The sequence below is a fragment of the Panthera uncia genome, chromosome X (genome assembly GCF_023721935.1).
Source record: "Panthera uncia isolate 11264 chromosome X, Puncia_PCG_1.0, whole genome shotgun sequence".
Taxonomy (NCBI): Eukaryota; Metazoa; Chordata; class Mammalia; order Carnivora; family Felidae; genus Panthera; species Panthera uncia.
In genome coordinates this window covers 71765904-71772075 of record NC_064817.1, presented here as the reverse complement: position 1 = coordinate 71772075, position 6172 = coordinate 71765904, and positions in this window count along the sequence as shown.

Genomic DNA, 6172 nt, shown 5'->3' with positions numbered 1-6172 from the left:
ATTAAAAATAGAACTACCCTATGACTCAGCAATTGCACTACTAGGTATTTATCCAACGGATATAAAAATGATGATTCGAAGGGGCACATGCCCCCCAATGTTTATAGCATCACTAGCAACTATAGCCAAATTATAGAAAGACCCCAAATGTCCATTGGCTGATGAATGAATAAAGAAGGTGGTGTGTGTGTGTGTGTGTGTGTGTGCGCGAAATAAGTCAGTCAGAGAAAGATATCATAGGATTTTACTCATAGGTGGAATTTGAGAATCTCAACAGATGAACTTAGGGGAAGGGAAGGAAAATAAGATAAAACAGAGAGGGAGGCAAACCAAGGAAAATAAGATAAAACAGAGAGGGAGGCAAACCATAAGAGACTTTTAAATACAGAGAACAAACTGAGAGCTGCTGGAGGGGTCGTGGTGGGGAGGGGGGTTAAATGCGTATGGGCATTAAGGAGGGCACTTCTTGGGATGAGCACTGGGTGTCATATGCAACAGATGAATCACTGGATTCTACTCCTGAAGCCAAGACTACAATGTATGTTAACAAACTTGAATTTAAATTTAAAAAAAGAGAGATTCATTTATGTTATTGCATGTCACTGTTGACATTGTATGAACATAACTCAGTTTTTTATCCATTATCCATTTACTATTGATAGACAGTTGGGCTATGTAACAGTTCCACTATGTGACTATTATGAATAATGATGTTATGGACATTCACATAAGGTCTCAGTATGGATATGTGTTTCATTTTCTCTTCTATAATTACCTACGAGTACAATGGCTGGATCATACGATAAGTATATTTTTAACAATTTAAGAAGCTGCCAAACTGTTTATCACAGTGAATATGCAATCTTTAATTCCCACTAGCAATGAATTACTAATTACTCCACATCCTTGCCAAAACTTGGCGTTTTCTGTCTTTTTAATTTTAACCATTCTAGTTGTGCATGGTGATGTTTCATTGGGAGTTTTGACTAGTTTTTTATAATAGTATTTGAGAAAGAAAACTTAATTAACATATACACTACAATTGTCATATTTAAATAATTGAAGGCAGGATGCCTGGGTGACTCAGTCGGTTCAGTGTCCAACTTTGGCTCAGGTCATGATCTCGTGGTTTGTGAGTTGAAGCTCAGCGTACGGCTCTGTGCTGACAGCTCAGAGCCTGAAGCCTGCTTCAAACTCTGTCTCCCTCTCTTTCTGCCCCTCCCCCACTCACACTCTGTCTCTCTCTGTCTTTCAAAAATGAATAAACATTTTTAAAAAATGTAAATAATTGAAGGCACTCATTCCAGTACAAAAGCTAGCCAGATGACAGAGCTTATTGCTAAAACATCATTCCAAATCTCTCTCTTCTTATGATGCAATGGCTTTGAAGCCCAAAAAAATACATTGATTTTCAGTACATCTCCTTTTTGAACACTGCATTGTTAAATCTTAAATATTTTGCAGGTGTACAATTAAAGCCTGTGATCTGCCTTTTCAGAATGTGAGGTATGTTGTTGTTGTTTTTAATATTTGATAGGTTTAAGCATGTAATAGGGAATAGGTCACAAATCTTAGTCCCAATTAAAACAAAACCACACCAAAAAGAGCAAAATTAGAACCTAATAATTGTTTTGTGATGAAAATGCTATCTAAATTGAGAAGGTTTAGAATTGAAGTGGATTATAGAAAATGAGATTTGAATGGTATTTTATCTTAAATGCTATGACAAGGAACCAAATATTGAATGACTTTTAAAGCAGACTCCAGACTCTGAGCTATCAGCACAGAGTCTGATGTGGGGCTCGAACTCATGAACCATGAGATCATGACCGGAGCCAAAGTCTGACCCTCAACTGACTGAGCCATCCAGGCATCCCTTACTTGTTGATATTTGTGTATGTATACAACTTCATGTATTGCTGTCCATATTTTGTCTGTTACTGGCACATAATAAATATTTCTTTAGCAAAATCTTCTACTGAAAATTCCCCCCTGTCTGTAATTTCTTGATATAGCTACCCCCTGATCACTATTTTAACCTTATCTATGTTATTTGTCTCAGCAGAGACATTACTTGACCCAGCTCCCATTTTGAGTTAGGTGGCCCTCCTCTGTGATCCTATAGCTCTCTGTGCTTAGCTCATCACACCTACCAATACTGTTTACCTTGCACTTTAATGGTATATCTACTTGTCCATTTCCCCTACCAAACTAGAAATTCTTTGAAGACAGAGACCCAGTTATTTTTTTCACCATTGCACCAACTAAACCAGGTACAGTACTGAGTGCATAGTGGATACTGAATAAATATTTGCTTGGTGAATCAATAATTTCTACTCATTTATGGCTGGTGCATTTAACAGGAGTCTTCAATGTCTTGCAAAGATGTGTTGAATACTGAAATTTTAATCAGGCCATGTATTGAAATAGTCCTTGGATAAGGTATCAGTTACTTTCTTATCCAAGAGTAGTCCTGCCTTCACACCCTACCCCACTCCCTCTTATGTCTGCCTTAATTTTTTAAGTGTCCATGGAGAGTTTTAATAATGCACTTAACTCAGTCTCAGAAAGAGAGGAATTTGATCCAAGGTTTCTGTAAATTTGGTATCAGTCACCCTTAAATATTTCAGATATACCTTCTCTGACTAAGGTCTTTCTTTCCTCTATATTTATTTGTTCCCCAGGTCCTATTTTAAGATGCATTTGCCATCCATTTTGTGTCTCTAAGTCAGCTTTGTGTCTGTGTATAATGTTTCTGTGTATAACTTAGAGTTTGCGGTTTGACGTGGAAGAATGCAAAGAAAGCATGAATGTGAAATTTTTAGACTCCTTCTATATCCCCTTAGGTCTGTATATTTGGCACACAACAGAAGTCATTGTCTGATTATGTGAATTCTCCTTAAGAACTGCTTCTCTCATTTCGGCAAAATCTTCTTTCCTGCACGGTGTTCTTCTTGCCAAATAATTGTCAAACTGAATAGATTCTTAGAACTGAGATCATTTAGAACTGACACCTCCCAAGTCCTGAAATTCAGAGAGCTAAAAAGAAAATTTAGATCATTTTTACTTTAAAATCTGATAAACAATGTTACTTCCATTCATTTAAGAAGCTGATGTAATAAATGGCCAGAAAAAAATTATGATTCCAAGTCTCAGTCAATAGCAGCTAGCAAATGGTTCTAACAAGTACCCTTCAAAACTTGTTGCATTTAAAACAAACTTTTCTTTATGTTAATATAGCTATATAAGAAGAACTGATTTTTTCTTTCAAATGATTACATTTTGAAGCAATATTTGCTGTTGATATGAACATAGTTAAGAAACTGCTTGTTATGTGTGTCAACACTCCAAGTGGTTATGTCCTAGTGTATCAATCAGAAGAGTAAGGAAATAGTGGGTAAGAAACCAGAAGACTTATGAATTAACTAATAGGATATTTTATATTACTATGGCATAATTAGCAAAAGAATAAATATCTCAGCAACTGAGTGTTAGAATGTAGAGGAGGGTTAGTAATGAATACACCAGACTGAGAAGGTGCTTTGAGACGAAAAAATAAAGCAAGCCACTGCATATCATTTACACTGTATTTATTTATTTATTTATTTATTTATTTATTTATTTATTATTTTGTTATGTATTAATTATTTTTTCTTAAGTTAGCTAACATACAGTGTAGTCTTAGCTTCAGGACTAGATTCCAGTGATTCATCACTTACATACAACACCCAGTGCTCATCCCAACCAGTGCCCTCTTCAATGCCCATCACCCATTTTCCCCACGCCTCCAAACCCCATTCCCATCAACCTCAGTTTCTTCTCTGTATTTAAAAGTCTTTTATGATTTGTCTCCCTTTCTGTTTTTATCTTATTTTTCTTTCCCTTTCCCTATGTTCATCTGTTAAGTTTCTTAATTTCCACACATATGATATCTGTCTTTCTCTGACTGGCTTATTTCATTTAGCATAATACCCTCCAGTTCCATTCACATTGTTGCAAATGGCAAGATTTCATTCTTTTTCATCACCGAGTAGTATTCCATTATGTGCGTGTGTGAGTGTGTGTGTGTGTGTGTGTGTGTGTGTGTGTGCATCACATCTTTTTTTATCCACTCATCAGTAATGGACATTTGCGCTCTTTCCATAATTTGGCTATTGTTGATAGTGCTGCTATAAACATTGGGGAGGATGTGCCCCCTCGAATCATCATGTTTGTATCCTTTGGATAAATTTCTAGTAATGCAATTGCTGGGTGGTAGGATAGTTCTATTTTTAATTTTTTTGAGGAATCTCCATACTATTCTCCAGAGTGGCTGCACTAGTTTGCATTCCAACCAATAGTGCAAGAGGGTTCCCCTGTCTCCACATCCTAACCAACATCTGTTGTTTCCTGAGCTGTCATTTTAGCCACTCTGACCACTATGAGGTGGTATCTCAGTGTGGTTTTGATTTGTATTTACCTGATGATGAATGATGTTGAGCATCTTTTCATGTGTCTGTTTGCCATCTGGATGTCTTCTTTGGATAAGTGTCTATTCGTGTCTTCTGCCCATTTCTTCCTTGGATTATTTGCTTTTTGGTGTATTGAGTTTGGTAAGGTTTTTTTTTAATAGATTTTTGATACTAACCCTTTATCTTATATGTCATTGCAAATATCTTCTCCCATTCTGTCGGTTGCATTTTAGTTTTGTTGGGATTGTTTACTTTGTTGTACAGAAGCTTTTTATCTTCATGAGGTCCCAATAGTTCATTTTTGCTTTTATTTCCCTTGCTTCTAGAGATATGTCAGGTAAGAATTTGCTTCTGCCAAGGCCGAAGAGGTTGCTGCTTTGTTTATCCTGTTCGATTTTGATGGTTTCCTGTTTCAAATTGAGATTTTTCATCTATTTCGAATTTATTTTTTGTATGGTGTAAGAATGTGGCCCAGCTTCATTCTTCTGCGTGTTGCTCTCCAGTTTTCCCAGCACCATTTGCTAAAGAGACTGCTTTTTCCCCCACTTTGGGTACTCTTTCCTACTTTGTCAAAGATTAATTGGCCATATACTTGTGGGTCCATTTTTGGGTTTTCTATTCTATTCCATTAGTCTATGGGTCTGTTTCTGTGCCAATACCATACTGTCTTGATGATTATAGCTTTGTAATAAAGGCTAAATTTTGGGATTGTGATGCCTCCAGCTTTGGCTTTCTTTTTCAACATTACCCTGGATATTAAGGGTCTCTTGTGTTTCCATACAAATTTTATGATTGTTCTAGCTCTGTGAAGAATGCTGGTGGTATTTTGATTGGGATTGCATTGAACGTATAGATTGCTTTGGGTAGTATAGACATTTTAACACTATTTGTATTTCCAATCCATAAGCACAAAATGTTTTTCCATTTCTTTGCGTCTTCTTCAATTGCCTTCATAAGTTTTCAGTGTACAGATCTTTTACCTCTTTGGTTAGGTTTATTCTTAGATATTTTATGGTTTTTGACACAACTGTAAATGGGATTGATTCCCTAATATCTCTTTGAGTTGCTTCATTATTGGCATATAGAAATGCAACCGATTTCTGTGCATTGATTTTACATCCTGCAACTTTGCTGAATTCATGTATCAGTTCCAGCAGTTTTTTTTTTTTTTTTTTTTTTTTATGGAATCTTTCAGATTTTCCATGTAGAGTATCATGCCATCTGTAAAGAGTGAAGGTTTGACTTCTTCTTCACCAGTTTGGGTCCCTTTTATTTTGTTTTGTTGTCTGATTGCTGACAGTAGGAGTTCCAACACTACCATAAACAACAGTAGTGAGAGTGGACATCCCTGTTATGTTCCTGATCTCAGGGGCAAAGCTGTCAGTTTCTTTCCCATTGAGGATTATATTAGCTGTGGGAATTTCATATAGCTTTTATGATGTTATGGTATCTTTCAATACTGACTTTCTTTAGGGTTTTTATTAAGAAAGAATGCTGTATTTTGTCAAATGCTTTTTCTGCATCTATTGACAGGATCATATGGTTCTTACCCTTTCTTCTATTAATGTGATGTATGTATCATGTAGATTGATTTGTGAATATTGGACCATCCCTACAGCCCAGGAATGAATTTCATTTGATCATGTTGAATAAGTCTTTTAATATACTGTTGTATTTGATTTGCTAGTATCTTGCTGAGGAGTTTTCTGTCCATGTTCATC